General features: G+C 40.6%; 1 pseudogene; it reads left to right on the forward strand.

Moving 5' to 3' along the window:
• Positions 1-26,066, forward strand: part of LOC149277645 (doublecortin domain-containing protein 1-like) — a 115,268-nt pseudogene that overhangs the window by 5,327 nt on the left and 83,875 nt on the right.

Raw genomic sequence — 26,066 nt, forward strand, 5'->3', positions numbered from 1 at the left:
TCATTTTCGCTCACGTCTTTTGCTTGGTTTAATAAAACGAATGTTTACTCATTTACAGTTCAGCCCGAGTATAATCTGCCTAATGAAAGAAAAATCTTCTGACAGGTTTAATGTCCTTCATTAGCGTCGGTACTTAATTTAATACAGATCTGAATAGACATTAGGGAGCCTGCAGGAGGTTAAATGGTGAAAAATGCAATAAATTAAACCACAGATTATTGAATTTGCTGTTTGGTTCCAGTGACACCTAACAGATTCAATTCATTAAGCTTGTAAAAGCCAGGAAACAGAAATTTTAAGGTGAGTTAATTAAACCACTCATTAAACAAAACCCCAAATCTATCTTTTATTACTATACAATGTTTACTATTATAAGCTGAAAGGCTTCAGTTTTATTTCAAATCTTTGAGTGCGAAAATGAAACTTTATATTTGTACTCATTTGTGAAACTATTGGATTCCAGTCTTTTGCATGATATTAAAACACAATTATTTATTCATATTTGTTTATTATAAATCAGTATACATTGCACAGCCTACATTAAAACATTAAATAAATACACATAAATATGTATGATATAAATTATGGAAAATGGTTTGCAAAGTAAAAGCTAAGAAAGTCTTTAGGACAAAATAGCCGAAATCTGCCCAATTTCCAGAAATGTTGTTAAAAATAATATTGCTTTTCTCACCGCACTCTAATGAATACCAAGTAATTTGATAAAATATTCTTGTCAGGTGGCTTAGCTCTGCTCTGTTGGATGCCCCATTGTATTCAAGAACGGTTTTGGCTTTGAGTCACTTCCACGCAGTAGTTATTCAGAGAAGAGAAGCGTATAGATGAGAGCAGGCTTACTGCCAGAGGCTGTTTATTATTGCTTATTAATCAACGTAGAAGGAGTCTGATTTATCATCAGCCTCTTCAAATCTAAATTTCACCTATTATTATCCCTGTGAAATAATTTAGAATAGGATCGATATTAAAAAAAATATTTATAATTTTTTAAATGTATTCCAATTATTATTATTTTTTTATTTTTATTTTAAGCACAGGTTTCTGGTATGGTGTTTTAAAATAGCAAAACATATTGCTATACATTATTATTATTATTATTAATATTAATAATAATATTATTATTACTATCATTATTATTATTATTGTAAAAATATATATATATGGTGCTAATAATTCCACCTGCCAGAATATCACAATAATTGACATATTCTATTAATTTCAGTTTTCCTACTGTTTGTTTCTGTGGCCATTTCTCACTTGATGTTTTTATGTTCTTTTTATTCTCTTTTGTGTTTTTATATTAGATCTTTGTGTTTTATCTGCCCAGAAAAATGTGCTAAACTTTATTTTGTCTTCTTGACACTTTTTTTAAAAAATGGCAACATTTGTATGTATTGTATGAAGGATTTTATGTAAAACTGAAATTAGATAGATTTTCCTCATAGTATTTTGTAATCCAGTTTACAAGGGGCCACGTACAGAATTATTATTTACAGAAAAATTACATTATTAGATGTCTAATGCAATACACGTTAAATATACCCATATATAAAAGCATTATTATAACTAGTTTAAATTATTTAAACTTTTTATCGTTCAAAAGGATCAAGCCTTGTTTTCCAGCCAAAATAGAAATTATGTTGATTTTGTTTTTCTTTTCATTTTAAGTGAAAAATCTCAGTAGAGTAATTTACCTTATTCACGGCATCGGAGAATATATTGCGGGAAACAAAGCCAATTAATTTTGATGAACTATTGGCTAATAACAGACGAGAAGCCGTTGTTCCTGGTGTTTTTCAAAATCACATAGTGTGGGGTCAAAATTAAAGATTTACTAAAACATGAAAATGAAGAGTTTTTTCAAAGTTCAAAACAGTGGGAAAAAAAGAATTACTTTCAGGCTAGATGTTGTAGTTATTTTTAAAGTTTGCTTCCCTGTTAAATTGTACAGCGTCTTCAACATGTAAATATTATTTGAAGAAACAGTGCAGAAGCATACTTATCTTTTAATAGACACCACAGGGAATGTTGCTCACCTTCTTAGCCAAATTATCAGCCACATGGAAAAAAAAATACTGATTATACTAGGTGTTTTCTGGCTTCACAGACAAATAGTAATGAAATTAGAACCACAAATAATGTAGTCGCCGACACTGATGGGTTAGAACCTGACAGGTATACGAAGGTGCTTCATATCCAAGTACATTAACTTCACACCCCCGCTCACGTTTACTGAAAACATCACAGACTGTAAGAATCAGACTGTATTAATAACTAACAGTATGGAAAAACAGTTCAAATAGTTAAAATAATTTTGCTCTGTTTTACAACTGAAAAAAAACAAATATTTTTTTAGTGCTTAAAAAAAAATGTAGGCAGAAGAACTTCATTGGAAGTTGGTCGGTGGAAGAATGATATCAAATTTACAAGAAGTAGTGCCTTTTAGGCACATGGAGGAATGAAAAGAGATGGGTGTTCTCTGGGACATTGGGCAGGATCATAAATACCCCAACAAAGCACAGTACATGCCACCCAGGCATTCTTTTTTTACCAGAGTTAGTCAGTCCTTGAGACCCAAATGCCTCCGTCCCTGTTTCTTCTACTGGTGTTCCTCTTTTCTAGGAGCTCTGAATGTTTGCTGGGTATGATCATACCTAGGAACTTCGCATGGTAGGCTAGCTGGAGCTGGATTGACTTTATGCGGAGGGGAGGCAGTTCTAGCCACACATAAGGGCGCGACTGGCCATATTAGGGGCATGTTAGCTAAATGAGGGAGAGGACTGTTGTTTAGACTTAGGTCTACGAACCTAAATGTACTTTTATGACTATGGCACTTACACAAATGTACACACTCATGCCAACACACATACACTTACACTAACACACACTTACACATATTCACTCTCACACTCACGCAAGAACACTCTAACACACACACTCTCCCTCTCATGAACACATATATATTCAAACTAACACACACTGACACACTCACACATACTCACTGTAACATGCACTCTAACATATACTCTCTTACCCCAGCCTCACTTTCTTTCATGGTGCACAAATACCACGGGGTCACATAACATCAGGTTACGTCTGGCGCATGGGCAGGCACTCTCAACACCTGCTCAGAGCACACATGCTCAAGTCCCAGGCTGTCATACCTGCCGTGTCCGCCGCGGTCCCTCGCCGGTCTGCCGCTGGTGGGCGGCGCTTGCGCGCTGACGCGCTCCCGTCCCCTCAGTGTGACGTGCCAGCGGCACGTACACTGAGAGGACGTGCCGCGGGCACGTCTTCTCGGTGTACTGTGCGCGCGGCACGGACGGAGGGGCACGTCGATGCGGCGCGCCCACGGCGGACGCATGATAATATGCGAGCCGCCGTGGCACGCCCACGACGCGCCAGTGGTCATGAGCGAGCCGCCGCGACGAGTCGGCGGCACTCGCAGGGTTATGAGCGGGTTGCCGCGACTCGTTCGCGGGGCTCGACTTCGGCGGCATCTGCCGATGTGGCACACCCGCGGCGCTCGCGGGTGTAGCACACGCAGATGCCGGTTTGTTTATTTATTGTTCGCGCCGACGCCATTAATGTGCGCCGGTCGCGATGACGTCTTCCTTTGTTGTTTCCCTTTGGTTGCTATGGTGTTTCCCGCCATTCTTCCTATTTAAACCCCCTGTCCCATTAGTTCATTGCCCGTTCAAAGAGTCACTGTTGTGTATCTCTGGGTTATCGTGAGTTATTCTGATTGATCTACGTGTTCCTGACCTTGGCTTTGTTTTCTGACTTCGATTCTGTGCTGCCTGCCCCGACTTTGGCTTGTATATTAACCTTGATCCTGTGCTGCCTGCCCCGACTTCGGCTTGTATATTGACCTTGCTCCTGTGCTGCCTGCCTCGACTGTGGAACTTCCAATACCCGTTGTGCTGTGCTACGCTACCGTCTCTGCATTGTGGGTGCATAATCCGTGTTGTCCTAGGTCCCGCATAACACATTGAACGGGCCAAACATGGACCCCGCGGAGATGGCAAGTGTTCTCTCCCGTCAGGAGCTGCAAGAACAACTACTGACGTCTCATTCCTCCCAGCTGCAGTCGCTGTCGCAAAAAATGGACACCATGACAGAGTTGCTCCGGTCAATGGCGGCTGCACCGCCCACCAGGTCCCCTTTTGCACCAAGGGAACCCAGTCCCGATGAACAGGATCCTACAGCATGGTTACCACTCCCAGACAAATATTCGGGAGAACCCAAGGAATGCAGGGGATTACTGAATCAATGCCTTCTGCACTTCCGGAACAATCCTCGGGTTTTTCGTTCACATGCCAAACGAGTTTCCTTCATCATCTCGTTACTTAAAGGCGAAGCATTACTTTGGGCCTCTCCCTTGATTGAGCAGGGGTCAGAGTTACTCGATGACTGTCCTGCCTTCATGGAAGCCCTGCGGTCTGTCTTTGACATGCCTGGCCGTAGAGAGACGGCAGAAGCCTCCTTGCTGGAGCTCCAGCAAGGACATAAGACTTTGACCCAGTACACCATCGAATTCCGCACTCTGGCATGTGAGCTCAAATGGGATCCAGGGGCCTTGAGAGCAGCATACCGTAAAGGACTAAACAAGAGAATAAAGGATGCGCTCTTATTTCATGATCCACCATTCGACCTAGAGGAGTTCATCGCTCTGTGTCTTCGCGTCGATAAACGCATCCAAGAAAGGAACATAGAGAAAGAGAGAAACCGCAAGTCTCGTCCCTACATGCCTCAGTCCTCGCCTCTGCCACCACCGATCGTCCCCAGGTCTCCTACTGACGAACCCATGGAGATAGGCACCATCCGCAATCTCTCGGACACAGAAAAGACCCGAAGGAGGAACCTCGGCCTTTGTTTATACTGCGGACAAACAGGCCACCTCCTGCGTTCCTGTCCCGTACGTCCGGGAAACGAAAGGGCTTAGGGAGCAGTCGAGGAGAACCCCTAAGCGCGACTATTTCCACTCCTCCAAACCGCATGTTGCTTTCCATATCGCTTAGGTGGCACGACCACACTGTGGTCACCCAAGCGTTCATAGACTCTGGTGCGGCGGGAGGGTTCCTCGATGAACAATGGGCAGCACAACATCGCGTGCCCCTGCGTACTAAGAAAACACCCTCAGTCGTTACTACCGTAGACGGCACCCTGTTGGGTCCTGGCGTAGTCACCCGAGAGACCTCGCCCCTTACCATGTTCATCGGAGCTACCCACAAAGAAACCATTGTGTTCGAAATAATCCAGTCCCCGCATGCGCCTCTCATACTGGGCTACACTTGGCTGCAAACCCACAACCCACGTATCGATTGGCAAAGAGGAGAGATCTTGGCTTGGAGTCCCCGATGTCACCGTCTTTGTTCCGTTCCTTGTCGACGAGTAAACCTTGTCCTGGAAATCAAGCCAACAGATCCCAAACTCCTGGTACCCAAGCAGTATTGGGACTTCCTGGATGTTTTTTCCAAAAAACAAGCCGAACGACTACCTCCCCACAGGCCTTACGATTGTGCCATTGACTTGTTGCCTGACACCATGCCGCCTAGAGGGCGTACCTACCCGTTATCAGAACCAGAAAACGAAGCACTGGAACAATACATAAAGGAGAGCCTGGAAAAAGGGTTCATACGGCCCTCCTCTTCACCTGCTGGTGCCGGCTTCTTCTTTGTGTCCAAAAAGGAAGGATCGCTTCGACCTTGTATTGACTACCGAGGTCTTAATCGCATCACCGTAAAAAATCGTTACCCCCTTCCTTTGATCACGGAAATCTATGACCGGTTGAAAGGAGCCACGATTTTCACAAAACTGGACTTGAGGGGAGCCTATAACCTGATCCGCATAAAGGAGAACGACGAATGGAAAACCGCGTTCAATACGCGATTCGGCCACTACGAGTACAGAGTCATGCCCTTTGGTCTCTGCAATGCACCAGCGGTGTTCCAGGCGTTTGTCAACGACGTGTTCCGAGACATGCTACTCACGCACGTAATCGTATACCTCGATTACATCCTCGTGTTTTCGCCCAATAACGACATCCATCGTAAGCATCTCCGTTCCGTACTGCAGAGACTACGCGAAAATGGCTTATATGCGAAAGCCGAGAAATGCGTATTCGAACAACACAGCCTTCCCTTTCTGGGATATATCATCTCTGGCAAGGGATTGGAGATGGACCCTGCGAAACTGACGGCTATCACGGACTGGCCGATTCCGCGAACCGTGAAAGCGGTTCAGCGGTTTCTGGGTTTCGCGAACTACTACCGGCGATTCATCCGGAACTATGCCAGTATCGCAGCTCCCATCACCGCTTTTACTAAAAAAGGAGCAAACCCCAAGGTCTGGTCCAGCGAGGCCATAAAGGCGTTCCACCTGCTCAAACGAGCGTTCATCTCAGCCCCTGTACTACAACGCCCGGATCCTGCCCTTCAGTATATTCTGGAGGTGGATGCATCAGAGAACGGTGCGGGGGCTGTCCTGTCTCAACGTCATCCGACTACTTCCAAATGCCTTCCTTGCGCCTTCTTCTCGAAGAGCTTTTCCTCTGCCGAACGCAATTACGACGTTGGGAACAGGGAGCTGCTAGCAGTGAAACTCGCCTTGGAAGAGTGGCGACATCTCCTCGAAGGAACTAAACAACCCGTCGTGGTCATGACAGACCATAAAAACTTACAATACATAGAAAGTGCACGGCGAATGAATCCACGACAAGCGAGATGGGCACTATTCTTCACCAGATTTAACTACGTGATGACCTACAGACCCGGCTCACAAAACAAAAAAGCAGATGCTCTCTCTCGACAGTTCGACTGTCACCACGACTCCCAACAAGAAGAACCCATCATTCCACAAAAACGCATCCTTTCCTTTCTGTCCTCTGCCGTTATGGCTAAGATCCGTATACAACAGGCCCACATCACCGCGTCTCAAAGACCCCCTGCGGGACGTCTATTCGTGCCACAACGCTTTCGCACCACTGTCCTGCGTTGGGGACATAACTCGTCACTTGCTGGTCACCCCGGCACGCGTAAAACGGATTTCCTTTTACGGCAAACGTTCTGGTGGCCTTCCTTGTCTCATGACGTCAACGCGTTCATAGCCGCCTGTCCCCAGTGCTCTCGTCACAAGACACCACACTCCCGTCCCCACGGCCTGTTGTTACCTCTCCCTGTGCCTAGGACGCCCTGGACTCATATTTCCATGGATTTTATAGTAGACCTCCCTGTCTCACGAGGACACACCACCATACTCGTGGTAGTGGACAGGTTCTCCAAACAGGCTCATTTTGTCGCGCTACCCCGACTTCCCACAGCAGCACAACTGGCAGACGTCTTTATACGAGAGGTGGCTCGGTTGCATGGTCTTCCCCTACACGTGGTCTCAGACAGAGGTCCACAATTTATTTCCCGGTACTGGCAAGCCCTCTGTCATGGACTGGGCATTCGCATGCACCTCACGTCTGCCTACCATCCTCAATCCAACGGGCAAACGGAGCGTACCAATCGAACCCTTAAGCAATATTTGCGTATGTACATCAACGACAGGCAAGACAACTGGTCTTCCCTCCTGCCCTTGGCCGAGATGACCTATAACAATTCCCTGCACACTGCCTTACAGTGTTCTCCCTTTTTTGCTGCTTTAGGGTACCACCCTGTCGTCCTACCTCCTCCTTCCTCGTCTCGTGGTGGAGGCTTACCGGCAGTGGAGAAACGGGTCTCCGACCTGCGGGCTCATTGGAGGAGGCTGGGTGCACAATTGGCTAAAGCTCAGGCTCGAGGCAAGAAAGCTGCCGACAAGGGACGCGCTCCTTCCCCTCGTTATAAAGCCGGTGACTATGTGTGGTTATCCACCAAGCACATCTCCCTTCGTCAGCCCTGCCGGTCCCTGGGTCCCCGATATGTAGGTCCCTTTCGTATCCTCAAGCGGGTGAACGAGGTTGCTATGTCCCTTGCTCTACCGCCATCTATGAGGATCCCCAATACCTTCCATGTCTCCCTTCTGAAGCCGTGTGTTGCCCCCCGTATCTCTATTGCTCGTCGCCCTGCTCCTGTTCTCGTCCGTGGCCATGAAGAACACGTAGTTCATCGCGTCCTTGATTCTCGTTGGCACCGTGGCTCCCTTCAGTACTTGATCGATTGGAAGGGTTATGGCCCGGAGGAGCGGTCCTGGCTTCCTGCTCGCTCCGTTCATGCCCCTCTCTGTGTCTCCCGCTTTCACGCTCGCTTCCCGCTTCGTCCCGGTCCTTCGCGCTCGGGGCGCGCTCCTGGGGGGGGGGATTGTGTCATACCTGCCGTGTCCGCCGCGGTCCCTCGCCGGTCTGCCGCTGGTGGGCGGCGCTTGCCGCGGGCACGTCTTCTCGGTGTACTGTGCGCGCGGCACGGACGGAGGGGCACGTCGATGCGGCGCGCCCACGGCGGACGCATGATAACATGCGAGCCGCCGTGGCACGCCCACGACGCGCCAGTGGTCATGAGCGAGCCGCCGCGACGAGTCGGCGGCACTCGCAGGGTTATGAGCGGGTTGCCGCGACTCGTTCGCGGGGCTCGACTTCGGCGGCATCTGCCGATGTGGCACACCCGCGGCACTCGCGGGTGTAGCACACGCAGATGCCGGTTTGTTTATTTATTGTTCGCGCCGACGCCATTAATGTGCGCCGGTCGCGATGACGTCTTCCTTTGTTGTTTCCCTTTGGTTGCTATGGTGTTTCCCGCCATTCTTCCTATTTAAACCCCCTGTCCCATTAGTTATTTGCCCGTTCAAAGAGTCACTGTTGTGTATCTCTGGGTTATCGTGAGTTATTCTGATTGATCTACGTGTTCCTGACCTTGGCTTTGTTTTCTGACTTCGATTCTGTGCTGCCTGCCCCGACTTTGGCTTGTATATTAACCTTGATCCTGTGCTGCCTGCCCCGACTTCGGCTTGTATATTGACCTTGCTCCTGTGCTGCCTGCCTCGACTGTGGAACTTCCAATACCCGTTGTGCTGTGCTACGCTACCGTCTCTGCATTGTGGGTGCATAATCCGTGTTGTCCTAGGTCCCGCATAACACAGGCAGTTCTAAGTAAGACATCTCTTGGTTTAGAGAGATTGCTGAAAAAATAGGCATCCCTGTCCACTTACCTGTGTATAGAGGTTAAACCAAATAAGAATTTTCTGCAGAATACACAAATCTTAGTAAAACTATTTTCTAGATAGTATGGTTGAACCGGAGTCTCTAGGTGAAGTGCTGCTTCAGTGGGTCTCTGGGTCAGTTTCTGCTTTTTCTGGGCAGGGGTCCTTTTATAGCCACACCCATTCCCTACCCCTTTCCCCTCCCACTCCCTGAACTTAAAGTTGCCCCACCCTTATGCATGGCTAACCCCACCCCTTCACCAAGCCACTTGCCTACAAAAGGGAGAACTCCGGGGAGGATACCCCGAGAAGTTCCCGCTGTGAATATAACCAAGGCAAATAAATAAAAAAGGGACGATTGCTTCCGCAATACTCTCTCAGTGTTTTCATGGCCCTCCTGGTGTAAGAAGCGAGCACTTCAGGTGTTCTTTTATATTTATTTTTTATTGTATTATACAGGCCACGTCCATGTATTTGTGAGTATCTTTGTATAATGTAACCAGTACATCTTCGTGAAACCCGCGGCCGGCCTATCCTCATACCGTTTCACCTCCCGCTCAGAATTTCCCGTACTCAGCACATCAGCATGTTAAGGAGCCTGCAGGGCACATACATTTTATCATTCTTATGGCAATTGTATACACTCGACTGGACATTCAAATGGATATCAAACATCATCAAGCAAATTTCTTGATCTCCCTGTCTCTGCTTGTTTTTGTCTCTGTCTGTGCCTTAGTGGTTGTTAAGCAACGGATGAGGGAAAAAAAACATACACGTAGCTTTGTCCTATATGTTTCACTGTGTTTCCTCCTGATTTGCGCTGTTTTTTTAAATACCAAAATATTGGCACACACTAATGGAAACATCACACCATCTCTTGCTGGATCAGCAAGCTTTAACCTACCAAAATCTGGTGTCGTGCATTACTTCTGACTGATAATCAATCTTTTGGTTGCTCGACAGTTGTTACAGGAAGCTGGACCAGAGATGGTGGCAGATGTGTCTTGTCTTCTGAGAAAAGAGGTTGTAGGTGTGTTTGGGAAAAAGTAACAATTCATGCATATCCAATTCACGAGTAAGGAAAAAATCCTAAATGTTAACAAACAGGAAAGTATCTTGTGTCCTTCAACTGTCTATGAACAGAGTAAAAAAAAAAGTGTGATTTTTCACTTTTGAAATAAAACTATAGTTGACTCCAACACTAAAAAACATATACAACTTATTTTATCATGTTTCATTAATATTTGTTTTGTTAATATTCAGATATATGGGGTATCTACTACAGCGAGACCAGGTGCCCCATCCGTGGCCGTAATTTTCACCGCATAAAAAAACGCCGCTCACCTTTATGACACAGAACACAGGGATATGACGTCATATGCTGGGGCTCTGTGTCTTAAAGGCTCGCAGTCCATATGCTTGTGTACAGTAAATTCTGTGAAAGAACAGAGAGGTCCTGTAGACCACCCCACAAAATAAAGTGAAAATATAAGATTAGCAGCAACATAATTACCTTGGGCCCTGGCTCCGCATTTGCCCATTGAGCGTCATGATGTTATATCATATCCAGGTGCTTTGCCTCTTATGGGAATGTTGCGCTGGGACTACTGTCCTCCACATGGTAAAAGGGCTACCTGGGGATATCGGCAATCTCCCTTGTAACAAGCCCACTGAGCAGAGGGGAAAAGCAAGAAAACAAATCATGTTTAATAGACAATTTTTTTATTTTCTTTTTTTTATGTCATGAAAATGGACAGATGGCTGTCTAGATAAACACACAGAATAGGAAGCTCTTGTATTTTCTTGTTCATGATAAAAGTCCTCAGGGTGGACTGAAACATTGACCATTATCATAAACTTAAACCAATAAACCAACAATCTTTTCTATGTGTTGAGCTACAGTCTGTGGCTGAAGGCACCAGCAGATACTTGTTCTCATCATACATGTGATTAATGTTAAGTGAAACAATATATAAACTAATACATATATTATCACTTAGCATTTCTCTTGGTAGAAAGCAGCCCGTGAGTGTTGCCCATCACTTTTCTCACTTTTTGTGTTGTTGAGAAGATACACTTTCATGGCCTGCAATACCTAAGAGGCATTAGTGAGACTTGATAAATGCCTCCCGATGTACAGAATGAAGATTATTTGTTGTGACAAGTAACGTTTAACAGTGATACGTGTGAGGACAGAGCGAGCAGCTTCCTCTTCTTGGAATATGAGTACACGTCAAACAAAACAAAATATTTCTTTTATTTTTCTAGGTTAATGAGAATTCTGTAACAATGTAACCAATTCAAACTGGTTCAAAATTGGTTAGATTCCCATGGTTGCTTTATTTAAAAAAAAACAGTTACCTCCTAATAGCTACAAACATTTTGACAGCATTAAGGAGATCGGGTATAATGGGCCAGTGTATTCACTAAACAGAGTTTGCAGGTCACATGAACATCATAACTTAAATTATGAAATGTATAAAGCCACGTTTGGTCCCAAAGGAGATGGCGTCTTTAGTTGAAGTTAAACCAACTTGGAAAAATAGTAAATTCACATAAGTTTTAAGGATCTCAGAGATCTCTTCTTCCTTGATGTATCTTGAAGCCTTTCAGTCGCTACTGAAATGGTTTATGGGCGTCTTAACCTACCCCTAGAGCAAGGAATCTTGGAGCAGTGACCTTAACTTACTGTTATCAGGAACTTCAAGATCCCCCCATTAAGTTTAATGAACAGAAGGCAGGTTGGTTCTGGAGAGTTAAATTATTAGTTATGCATATCCCGGCTCTACTGAATTAAACTAATCTTTTTAGATCCTCAAATATCTCCAAAATGATAAAAAAACATCTTGGAAAATTTATTGATTTGAGACACCGGAATTCACCAGTAACTTAAACAGAAGTATAAACATCAATGTATATCTCTATACGTATTTAATGTTAAAGGGATAGTCGGGCCCATATTTCACCATGAAAGATCAGCTATAGCTTGCCTTACATTGTACAGGAGCGGACATTAGCCAGCTAGATACCTGAACGTTCCATATTACAGAATGTGGCGATGTTCTTCATAAAGCAGTCTGCGGGGCAGTGAGAGACTACGAGCATTTTAACGCCAACACAACCCAATCAAGTAAAAAGTCTCTTTAGTGGTGATAGATCGTTGTCACATCTAACAACAGCACAGTGGAACAAAACTTGTTCCAACATCATGGCCGCACTGGGGATGAAAAGCAGCCTTGGTTCTTTAAGGCCAGCAGCCGCTAAATGATATATATGCCACAAGGGCCGGCCGAAGACTTAACGCCGCCTGGGGCGAAGTTTAAAATGCCGCCCCCCGCCGACGCCGGGCGGCATTATCTACCCCCCCACCCCCACCGGTATTTACCCTTAAACAGTCCTGCGGCGAGTCTCCCTGTGCTGCCACGGTGCCGGCTTGTAATGCTGAGCGCCGGAAATTCACGTCACTTCCGGCGCTCTGCATTACAAGCCGGCACAGAGACCGAACAGAGAAACTCACCGCAGAGGAGAGAGGGGCGCCGAGCGGGTAAGCGAAAACCACTCGGTGCCCCTCTCTCTCTCCTCCGCTTCAAAAAAACCAAAAAAAACCTGCTTGGGGCGGCACTTTGCCCCAGTCGGCTCCATTGTAGGGCCGGCCCTGTATGCCACCTGTGCGTATCCAAGTGGTATCCACGCACAGCAGGACCTCACTCTGCCGCTTGAAATCCCTTCTTGTGAGAATACGCATGTAGGTGCTTTCATTATTTGCATTAATAATGGTTCAACTTCGTAATTTGGTGCAAATATTTATCCGGCATTAACCTTAGATGTACAGGTATGTGATTTATTGTAATAAACAAACCATGACAAAGTTCATATGGGGGTGAAAGCAGCATGATTGGCACACAGACAGGGTGTTGGCCGCTTTAATCAAATATGAAATTTGAGGAATACCACACTTTAGATTTTAAGGCAGGATAATGTTATTGATTATGAAATTTTATGACAGCTACTGTCGTAATTAGTTAAAGATAGCCATTTTGCCTATGGCAGTACGCGATGACACGCTGAAAAACATGTACAAACAACGACCTCGAATACTCAATGCGAAAAGGACTAACTACACAGAGGAATGTGACCAGGGCACAATGTATTTACTAAACATAGAAGCAATTGTGCTTTTGACAGGTGACATGATACAATGTGACATTAAGTTTTATTGCCATCAGCGCAACTGCAGGTTGACATAAGAGTTCCAAATATTTTTGCAGAATGGGTTTGCTATGTTTATGCATTCATCTATTAAGCATTTACTGAGATAAAATATTTATCTAATATAAGTCCTTATCTCATACTAAATCAAATAGCTCCCAACGTTTACTCAAGAGATCACCATAGAATGGTATTATTATTATTATTATTGTTATTATTATATTAACAATAACATTAAAATTAACAATATACTCCATTAGCAAAATTCGATTTATAAAATAAATTATATTAATATCAACAATAACATGTGAGCAGCCCCGCTGATGTTGTGGGCGGTTCCCATGGACATCAGTGGGTGGCCCCACAGAGGTCAGTGGGCGGTCCCAGAGTTTCCCAGCAGTGACCTGGAGACTCGGGGAAGCAGCGCTGCAGTGTTTCCGGTATAATACGTTCTGTATTATACCGTATTGATCTGAAAATGTATGCCAAATATCTAGAAAAGCATAGTGTTAACTTATTATTTTTGCTACCATTTTATCTTTATTTTTTAAATTAATATTTAATTATTTTAATTAATCTCCATTTATACAGTATTAAATGGACTTGATATTTTGTCAAAATTAATATTTTTGGTCATATTATTATTATAATATAATCTATTGTTCAAGACATCGAAGTATCTATATAATTAATAATCATGGGAAATTTGATTTGATTTTAACCCATAAATAACACACATGACTCCAGTCATGGATAGCACTAATGCTCTCATGGCTAAAGCAAAAGTCTATATTGTAAGAAATATACACTGTAAGCTTGCCATTCATTGAACTGTTCTACGTACATTAGACTAATTACGCTTATTATATCTTGTATTAGAGGTTGCACTATAATTTATTCAACTAGTTTAATATTTTAAACCAAGGAAACTCTATAAATTCTGTAATCTCAGTCTTGCTTACCTAACTTGCATTTTTTTTTTAAACTAAATTTAGAATTCTCATTTCTATCCCAGGATTTTGTTTTGCTTTAATAAAAGATAATAACAAACCGGTTTTATGCATTTTTTTCCTGTACCAAACACCCACTCACTGATTACTTGTCAAAATGTAAGCGCAAATGAGCAACGTTATAAAAAGCAGCAATGGTGGTAAAACAAAAGAAAGGTTATAGTTTCAATTGCGAAAGGAAGTTGACATATATTTTTTTCTCCTCAATGAGACGCTGAATGATTCCTTGATCGGCGATAAAGGCATGCTAAGGTGAATTTTAATTATAACTAAATTGTTGTATTACTGATTCATACCCTGAACATCTGCTCCCTTCAAAATGATGATTTATGCAGGCTATCGGAGCAGACAGCTTGGTACAGCTTATGTCATGCTTAGTGGGAAGCTAGTGGTAGTATTTCTGAAAATACCAATATTTGAAGAAAAAAAAGAGTTACTAGATAAACAGAGAGGGGAAACGGATGATCTTCGGTAATAATAATAATATATATTTTTTTCTATTTTGTAGACAATGTGTTTCTAAGAGGTAAGATGGCATGGACTATGAAGGGCCTGGTGCTTCCTAACAATGACAAGAGAGGAAGAACTCAACCCGTTCTGTCCAAAAGAATAAAAAACCTTATTACAGAGGGTTGTGTCAGAATTCTGGTGTTTGCAAACGGCAGTGGGAAAGATGGACTGGAAATTGTGGCAATGCTGGATCAAATGGAACAGGTATGGGGGATATGACAATCTTACACTACCTGCTTCAACTTCTCTTGACCTGCCCATCCATTAAAGCATCAACCCAATGTTTTTAAAAATAAATAAAAACAATTCTACCATTGGATAGAGACATAGAATTTGACAGCCGATAAGTACCATTTCGCCCATCTGGTCTGCCGTTTTTCCTGAGGCAAACAGACATTGGCAGAAGGATAAAATAAACAATAAGTGACCACATTCTACTGTCCACCATCTACACCAAAATTAGATTGGCTTCCTGGAAAACTGTAGCTTAAATTCTGTTACTTTGTGAGCTTGTTGAAGCAGGGCTTTCCTCACATTTTGTTGCGGGTCTAAAATGTTATGTGATGATTAGTTTGCTATTTCCCTTACGTCAGTACAAAAAGTTTCAGCAGCCTGATATCTGTTAATACAACCATGTGAAGATGCACCTTGAGAAGCATGCTCCAAACATAAATATGCCCCATCACCATTCTAAGCAGTGGTAGCACTGGCAATTCCAAGTACCCCGATACAATCGCAGAATCTGCCAACAGTCCCAGATTTGCCCAATAACCTGGCTAAACAACTTGTCCTTGTTGCTAGCTGCCCATGCCAGTGTCTCGGTATACCCAGAATCCACAATAACTAAATCAGAAGCTGAGTATCTGATGAAGGGGCAGAGATAAAGTGTTCTGTGGGTGGAATGGTATGTATATTTAATAAATGGGACATATTAAATGACATGATGGATATTATTTTGATTTAAGTGAATTTCTAATGAGACTAGAGACAGAGTTTAATAGAGTCTCTCACATTTCCCAAATCCACCATTTTAGAGCCCTGCTCATTTCATAAAATACTCTCATTTTTTAATTTTACACCCAGCACATGTATTACTCATTTTTATCACACGGTCTCCATTTTTATTCAGTTTTTAGATCTGTGTACTTCGAAGCTGAGCCTTGGTTCTTCTGCAAAGGGCATTTTTGACGTTAATGGACAGAAGATTGAAGACCTACGAAGCAGTAAGAAATTATTTTGTCTACTTGTTCGTTGTATGGGACACACAAACAACCATACCATATATACGGGAATCAGGTTTTGGATTACTATGTATACAGAATTCAAATGTATGGCGCATGGTAACGTTCCTTAGAAGCTGAAACTATATCTTTCTCATCCAAACACGGGTCATCAGCTGCCTTGTATACAGTGAACGAATCTGCAGTCTTGAAATGTACTGAAAAGTTTGAGACGCTAATTTACCTAGTTAAGTCATGCTGTGTAATTAGCCGTGCATTATAGGTATTATGTACATGTACATTACGCTGACAGTCTTGCAGAAGAGTTTTAAAACATTGCCATAGCACTGCATTTTATGTGCATGACCCAGAGCTACAGAATTTCGTCTGGATCATCGGCTGCGCAGATAATGCATTTGATCGTTGTATAATGAATATGAGTGTTCCACAGTAGTAATTGCAGCGAGCTAATTATATTGAACATTCTCTTACCGTGATGTTGAGCGTCAATAAAGGGGTTTATTGTAAAACATTTGCGGATCAATATCTCTATTATTGCAGATTGCATTCTTAGCAATTGCACCGAGCTTTCATACTTTCAATAAATGATAGGGATTTGCGGCTCACAGGTCAGGTTCTCAACGCCCTAAGTGTCAATAAAATACATGAGATCGTGGAAGCTTGTAGGGCTTACAATTGCATCAGTGCATTACTTTACGTATTTTTTTTTAGCAAATGTATGGATGCAAGTTATGACAAAATAAGAATTATATTATATTTTTTTAGGAAAATACTACAAATAAGGGGACTTGGAGGGTTGTTTGGGTTCATACCTGCAATACTTTCTGTAAACTCACAATGTGTACTGAATTGTGACAATCTACAAGGCATGGATCTAAATCGAGTCTAGGTCAAGGACTTCCTGCAGTATATTATGTCACTTCCTTCCTGATATTTCCAATTTTTTACCTGTAGTGTTTTAAAATCGCCTTTAGTTAGATCATCGGAGGAAGTGCAGATTAAATAATACAGGAGGGTTTGGAATATTGAGTTGTGTGTCCCACTAAACACAAGAGCCGTAACTTTATAACCGAGTGGACCTTAAGACTGTATAAATATGAACCCGTTAACAGTCCCTCACCAAATTATTATAAATAGTCATCGTCATGAAAACTTCTACTTGCGAAGGGAAAAGGATATTCTTAATTGTCATTTGTATTTAGGCAGGGTTTTCAAATGTGATTTAGCAGTGAGAAAAACATCATGTAGAATGCTCAGATATCACGTGTAATACCGAGAATCTACCCATTCACCCTGAGGTTGGTGCAGAAAACTCATAAAGAAAGGGACAATATCTGAAAGGTTCTAGGTATGACAATGGTGACCTGTGGAGAGCTGTCATTTACCAATTCAGAATAAACCTGTGTTTTATGTTTAAATATCACAAGTTAGCTTTAATTGTTTAATGAATGTAGGCCATTTTTGGAATAACATAGGACAATAAAATGAAAACAGCATACTTGAAGTTCTAGGTCAGTAGAACTATGATCATTATTGTAACCGTCCGTTAGAAAATCAAAATGCCTTTGTTAATTTTATTTTTAGGGGCAGACATTTAATTTTTACCTGTTATCGTTATTCTATACCCATAAAGAAAGGGATTACAATAAATATGTAACACCCAGGTGTATTGGTATTGGTCACATTTTCTTATACAGAGTCTCCTATGCTAAATGAAGCCAAGTCTTGTTTTACTTTAAACCCGTTTCTTGGCAAAATACATTCTTGCTAGAGGGAGCGCAGCGAGGAATGAAGTCTTGACAGCTGTAAGTGGGACTCACTCTGCTTTTTTCATTTATTCAACAAAACAAAAGTCTTCTCCTGGTCTCCACTCATGTTTGCAGAGCTGTTCCTCATTTACACCACATTACACAGAATTACATTCCAATTTCTCTGCTTGGGGTGATTCCTTCAAAAACTATTTTAGGCACTTAACATAACAATGTAAGCAGCACTCCTAACTCTTTGTTCTTTAGTGCCTTACTATGGAGAGAAGACCTTTAATGTATCAAGCACAACTCTGAAAACACAGAAGGGTCATCAAATAGCACTTTTCCAGAAGATTGGGCATCCAACTAAATACTAGGATTTTTAATTTCTGGAAAAGAGATATGTTGTTCTATAGCTTTTTTTTGTGAATGTGTATTTCTTTTTATCCCACTATTCAAAACAAAAAAACCCCCCCTCTTTTCAAGCTTTATGCCATTTCAAGCGTCGAGATATTTAATTAACATAGTTCTATACATCGACCTGTTATACTCGCCTGTTAACTCCATAGAGATGGATTCATTGGTGGAAGTGTAACAGACTTAAAGTGTATTGGAAAACTCCCGAGTGTCCCTGCAAGTGGACCCTATTCAGAATCAGTAAGCGTATGATGAGTGAAGTGGTTTTGAATATCGCCCTCAGATTCCATGCTGCTTCAAGGCCAGCCTCGAACATGGCAGCTCTTATTTCCAAACACAGTACCTCTTCACTCTCAATTTAACCCAAAAATCTGATGAACCCATTACCGCAAACTTGATTTCATGGAACAAGGACTAGATATAGTTACAAGTGATCAATCACAAGCCGTGAACTAAAGACGCAAAGCATTAACAATTCACACCGTTTAGGTCCACTTGCTCAAGCAGAAGATTTGCCAGAATATATAATACACGGTTACTTTGTTCTGTTTGAGGGGGGACATGCTGTATTTAAGAAACCGACAAGGAGGGGGGTGCTTTACATGAGGTTGCACCCTCCGTACCATACAGTGTCAGACTTCAGCTACAACAATTAAACGCACATGTGTTTCAAAAAGTTCAGCTTTTACATCTTTTCTTTGATTTTCCATTAAGGACATGCGATAAAAAAAACCACGAAATAATTTCTTCAACAAAATCCAACCGCCCTCTTGTTCGGAAGCCGCGTAACACTGTAGACCCCACAGGCATATGCCGTCAATTTAATAGGATCGCTGGAAAAACCAAAGCAGCTGTGAAAGATTGCTTTAAGTACAGCTATCGTGAGCTTGTCATCCTGCTCAATGGTGGAAAAATCCAAATTCAGAAAGGCATCAGTATTTAAGAAAATGACTGCTAAAACATTGCTCGTAAGCACCTTGGGGACAATAAGATTTGACATGTAGCATATAAACAAAAATACACAGCAGATGTTAGATTAGTTTTGAATAAAAAAAAATCTTCACAAATTGCTATTGGCTTTTCTTCGGAATAGCAAGTCTATTGATCATTCTTCATACAGGAAAATCTGCCACGCCATTTCAAATTGTAGATGGTTTTGTCGGCTAATTCCAAATTTTCAGAGTCAATTCTCCTTCTGCGTAGGGAAATTTCAAATACTTATTTTTAGCCTTAGAGCTCTTTGATTAATATGTAAGAAATTAATTAATGAAGACAGACATATAAGAAGTTCAATGATCAAATATATGGTTTATTTGTCGCTTGTATTTGTATGAATTAATTTTTTTGTATTTTTGTTTCTTAAACTCATTCAAAAAGTACTTAAAGTAAAACTCAAAATACATTTTCATAAGTAGCTTAGAATAGAGCTATATTAAGCATTAAAAATGTTTTAATATATAAATTGGTCCTTTTCTCTTTTGTATTTATTTTCCATCTTTACTCAAAGTTTATCCAATTTGCCTTTTTGGAAAAAAAAATATATATATTTTCAGACATTTCAAGTATATACTGTTGCGTGAAAATAATAATGCGGCCAATTTCCTGGATCGGGAAGAACTGCACTTTTCAAATGATGGCATTTATCAGCATTTTCCCGAGAGCAGTGTGAGCTTTTTGAAAACAGGGAACAAGCCGTTCGCATCTTAGAATCTTATCAGGACAATGCAAGTAAATTTCAGCGAGGTTTGTTCCAACTCATCTGTGATAAATGAGAAGATAAGGCAATCAGTGCACAACATGACACCGTACAGCTAGTTAAACACTCTTCAGAACTGTTCAGGTGTGTTCATACAGCTTAGGAGTCTTGCACAGGGGGTACTTCAATATAAATGCTTCCTTGATTGTGGTCACAAATCATAGAGCACTTGCTTTAGAAAGCCTTAACCCAGGTCACATATGAATAATTGAAATTACGGTTGCCTTCAATTTCAAGTTGAACTCTGGATTTTGGTGATAAGAAAGAATTTTATTTTTTTTTCTATTTTTTTTTTCTTCTAAAGTTCCACTGCTTGACAAGCGCCTACAGAACTCCATCACTCCTTTACGTGGACCTGTGTGGGTCACTAAGGGAGAAGGTTTCAGCCCAACAGGAGTTAAGACCTATATCCAAGGAGTGTTATCGGCCCTGTGTAAAGAACTAAAGTCTTCGAAAAGCTATGCCGTCCAGGTGAGTTATCATAGTATTTTCTATTGTTTGTTTTTTTTAATCCCCTCCATACTTGTATCAAGGCAATGATTGGCAAACTGTCATAAAGAGGTGTGACATCTATACACTGTCACTGCTACCCATTACATGCAAAGATACCTTCATTGTAGTCTAAAAGCTCAGCTATAATAATAGGGCTAATTGTGTCTGTCTCTTAGTGCACGGATGTCGTACGTGTCAGTTTTCTTGCTGCATACTGTGCAGAATTGATGCAGATTCAAGTGTGGACCATTTAACAAATGTCTGTCCTAGAATAAAATCAGAGATGCTTGTGGTCCTATAAATATGAGAATAACTATCCCTTTATATATATTATAATATTTTACTAATAGAGCACCAGCAAATTCTGTAGCGCTATTACAGTGAAGAGACAATACAACATTAACAATAACATATATATATATATATATATATATATATATATATATATATATATACATATATATATACCGTATATTAAGAATAACATGAAGAGACATAGACAGTGATACAGGAGGAGAAAAGGGCCCTGCTCTTTGACGTTTACAGCATTCTTTCATCACTGTTTTCATCAGTAACCTTACGGTAGTCATCTCTCTCTCTGTATCTTGCTCTCTGTCTCTCACTTCTTCTCTGTCTCATATAATATATAATATTTAAAAGCAGACACTGTCATACATCTTAAATGCTGATCCACTATACCAACATTAAATATTTACACATACATGAAAGAGTCATTATGCTTTTTTTTTTTACCATTTTTAATGGTATAAACCTGCTATATATATATATATATATATATATATATATATATATATATATATATATATATATATATACATATATATATATTTATATATATAACCCCTACAACCTCTTTTTGTGTCGCAAACTAATGAATACAGCAGCAAAATTGCTACTTGAAAACTAATATGATCAAAATGAGACATAAACAATACATTTCCCAGCCATCACTTGGACGATCTATGTGGATAGTATCTACAATAAGACCCTGCAGTATATAATGAAATTTTATTTTGTGATCAATTTTATTTGTTTACATAGGATTACAACTGGTCAATTATATTGGGCTATGTGAGCCATTGTCTTTCCAGACACAAACATTTACTTTTTAACACATCCTTCAAGACAACAGTATGTTGCTTTTTTTTTTCCAAATTAGAGGGTTAATTTGCCCCTTTTATACTGGATTTATTGGCAACCTATGACCTCATGATTAGGTAAGATTTAAAGAAATGTATTTTTCTGGTTTTGTGCTGTGTGGCTAAATCAACATCGCCACCTGCTGGTCAGTTTGAGATTCATATGCAAGAATAATACACAACATTGTGCATTCTTAACCCCGAGAATGCCAGAGGTGTATGACACATGCAAAACAATTATTACTACAACTGGCTGGCATTCGTTCATTCTGCAGCACAGAAATAATCTTATGTTGACGGCGCCTCTGAGGTTTTGAAGGTTTGTGTAACCTTACATCTTTTCTATCTTGGCCCAATAAAACGTATCAACTTCAACTAAAGACTCACTTTTATCTTTGGTTTATGTGGCTATATTAGTTTCTTAATTAAGTTAAGCAAGACATGCAGTATATTAATTATCGGTATTGGTGACTTTGGAGAATGATGTTTGTCTTCCAGTCCTAACAGCATCTTCCTCTACTCATTTCCTACGCCCTTCATAATTTTGTGTCCCTCGTTTAGGGTTAATTCATTAAATGAGGGGGTTGACATTAACTACATATTATCTATATAGAGAAACTCATTGGGGTTGTTACTTCGTAATGCACAGTGAAGTCAGTGAGATGAAAGCACAAGTCTCCAGCAAGTTCCTACTTTAGTGAATACAGCCCTTAATGTTATGTAGGCTCTTGAGTGTTTATATGGCTCAAAGAAAGTGATCCAAAGGACATACACCTTAGTTGTTACCTCTGAAATGTTAGTGTTCTAAAGATTGTATTTTATCAAAGGAGATACAGTTTAATGAGTCTGGACAGCCCTGTGCCAACCGACACACGCACAAAAGTACAATAATAGCCTCAAAGATTTCTATTAATTATTGGGTTAATGTTTTATAGAAGCTAAATATAAATAAATATTCCCCTACACTTTAATCCCCTTCCTTTAAAAACCATATTTTTTGGGTTACTAACATCATTTTTTTAATGAGGTGTTTTGACGTATTTTGGCCTTTACTATAACATCTGCATGGCAGTATCATTTTCAGTATATGGGGCTTTCGATTGATGTTAGATCATTGTTCTAGTGAAAAACCAAAGCTTTAATCAAATGTTACCGTTGTCTAAGCTTAGCATTAAGCAACAAACTTGATTTATCACACAATAGACAATGTGTGGTGTCTACTAAAAAAAATGAGGCAGTCCTCTCTAAAATGGGCAATAGCCCTGAAACCACTGTAATAAATTACAAATAATGATTTTATAAAATATAAAATTTATAATAAAACTCAGGACTAAAAAAGCATACATAATATTTCAGAATGTCTACTTCTTTTATCTAAATAAATAATGACTTGTTACTTAAGCATGCATATCGCCCATAACATATTGGTACCAAAAGCACCAACTGGGAGCCTTATATATGATTACAATGGTGCAGAATAGGAAGGACTCATCTCCAGATTGTGTGACCCTGAGAATCTGCCTACGAGATTGGGGCAAAAGCCTTAAGACTCAGGGACAAGATCCTAGATATGGTGATTATGTGATGAGAAACTGGAAACCGCCAGGAAGAAGTACTAATGGCTTAATCTTGGCTATGAGAACAGTGTGAACGTTGTATTTAAACTCTGGTACAAGTTTGTGACACCCAGAAAATAGGAAAGGGTTTGGTGCCAGCTGGGACCCGTCAGGAAAAAAGCTGCCCTTTTGCTGTGACATCATGAATGTTAGGTATGGCTACTTTCTCATCGGCAGTTATAGGTGTGAACTAGCATTTATCATACCTGCCAGTGTCATCCTGACTCTATAAAGGGTTAAAACATGAAGTTCAACTCATAACGGTTGAGTGATCTGGGAGAAATATTTCAGTCCACCAACAGTAACAGTGAAAATAAGATTACATGTTTCTGTATAAATGCACTTAACACGTTCAATGATAAGGACTGATGCTTCTAATTAGCATTCTTATTCTGTAGTTGTGCTGTTGGTGGGGGTGTGGGATCTGGAATGTCATTGTGCTGAGTTCCAGTGTTTGCGGACAAACACTGCTGTGGAAGAAACGTGTGAAAAGGCCACAGTGTTGTCAGTGAATGAGGAAGGCTGCGGTGTCGGTGTGTTTCAAGCAGAGAGACTGTCATTCACCGAACTGATACAGCCAAGTGGAGGCCAAATCAGAGAATGCGGAAATACAGGCCTTTTCTTTTTTTATATAATTCATAACAGTAGCATTTAAAGGCTTTTAAATAGTGCTCAGTGTTTTGACGGGCTGCACAATTAGTATTCCAATCAGCCTCAAGCATATTCCAAGTGTATGTTGTGACAGAAGGAATTGTGAACAGTCGTTGCACTGACGCCGTTTATGAAATTCATTGCTGCAAGGAAGCTGTGTTTAGAATAGAACTCACTTTTGGTTCTTAGGAAAGTCTCATTGAAACATTTAATTTGCACACTTTAAAATGTGTTCTTTTTTTAATATCAGAAATACAGATTTCTTTTGGGTTTTTTTACATGAATATTTTTAAAATGAAAAAATATAGTTTTTTTTAGCAAAAAAACCCCAAAACAAAAGCATTGCAAAATCCAGCTGTACAAAAAAAACTAATATTCTTATACATATTTAATGTTAATTTAATAACATTTGTCAATCTGATTACTGTTATGCATATATATGTAAATAAAATAGCTAAGACTAGTGTATAAGAATCATTTGTAGTGTATAAGTTTCATGTCTACTAATGATTTTACTCATACTTTGATACTTTGAACTATTGATATCTGCATTATAAAAAAAAACTCCTTTAAAATATTTTATCTGGGTGGATTCAATCCCAGAAATACATCTAATTGAATAGTAATTCTTATGGGAAAAAATAGATAAAAAACATCTTTATCTTATTTTTCCTGTTGCTATGTAAGCAAGGCTTGCTATTCAATTAACTGTGATATATTTCTCTCCAATATTGGAGCAAACCCATTGTGTGCAGCCAGGTCTGATTCTCTTAAAACAAGGGACCAGGTCTCCTGATTTTGGGTCATCATTAGGAGATGTATAGGAGTAGATTTCCTGGTTGCCCACGTGTGTGCGTTAGGGCTTCACGAATGCACAGAACACACATGAATCTCTTGCTGGGTTGCTGTCATTTGATTGGAACCCATGGCAGGTCGTCCTTAAAAGAAAAAGGGTTTTAAACCTGTCCTGACACCGCTGAAAGTGAGCATTGCTTGGAGCTGGATGGAGGCAAGCAGAGTCTCACTTATGTCTCCTGGTGGCTGCGTGAGGTCCTCCAAGCTCTTAGTCTCATCAAGTTCTGCTTTCCTAATCCTCCTTTTCAATAAAACACTTGTCAACACCCCATCTAGTCGTAAACTGGTTATTTTCACGGGTATGTTAGAAATAAGTATTGTTTTCCGATTTTTGTGCTTATTTGAGCTGATCACTAGTCCATACCTGCTGCGCGAACGTTATTTGGGGCCTAGCAAACCAACTGAAAAGAGTTGCTCCTTCAACAATTGCAGGATTTAGTCAATGCCCTCGCTAATGATCCCGATTCTCAGCAAGGTGTTTGACAGGCTACTTCGTAAAGTTGAAGGTTGGCGCAGACAATGTTCCTCTAACAGATGGACGAAATCTTAACCTCAAACAATCTGCCTTCTACATATCGGGAGTACAGTGTTTTAGGAACCCTAACCGTGTGTTGCTTTCAAATGTCATGCCTCAAACAGGCCTAACATCAGTTAAATGAAGTGAAAATTGTATTCTTGTCTTGATAGAGATGAAAATGGATTTCTGGTCATGAAATAGATGTAGTTGTCACTTTTTTAAAAAAGGTGTCAGCAGTTTGCTTTAGAGAATGAGGTGCCAATTCCGTATGACAGTAAACTTGTGATCTGAGCAATCAATAAAATGCTTCAATAACTTCCGCTTCATTACACTTATAATAAGAGGCTATAGATCTGCGGCACATAAAATCCTGATAACGAGAATATGGAGCTATTCTCTGTGACACTTTCATTGTGGGGACAATAGGTGCAATATTGCCATCTAGAGTCTCTGTACAAGTAATTGTTTTGAGACATTAGGCTTCCCGAGAAGAATGACTAGCTTTCTGCATCAGAGATTGTTTTATTGAGTGTTTTATTTACAGCATTATATATATATATATATATATATATATATATATATATATAATTACTTATTGAAAAGAATATTGGTTACTTTTAAAGTTGATCTAGCATTGAAAATTACACGATCATTTGAGAAGTATATAAAGTGTATAAATACAATATGTATGTATGAATACAATGTATCAATGAGGTTATATGTTATGTCAGATAGACATAACATATAGA

This window comes from Sceloporus occidentalis, unplaced genomic scaffold (genome assembly GCF_023333645.1).
Source record: "Sceloporus occidentalis isolate IW3139 unplaced genomic scaffold, rSceOcc1.0.p SCAF_207, whole genome shotgun sequence".
In the NCBI taxonomy this organism is placed as follows: Eukaryota; Metazoa; Chordata; class Lepidosauria; order Squamata; family Phrynosomatidae; genus Sceloporus; species Sceloporus occidentalis.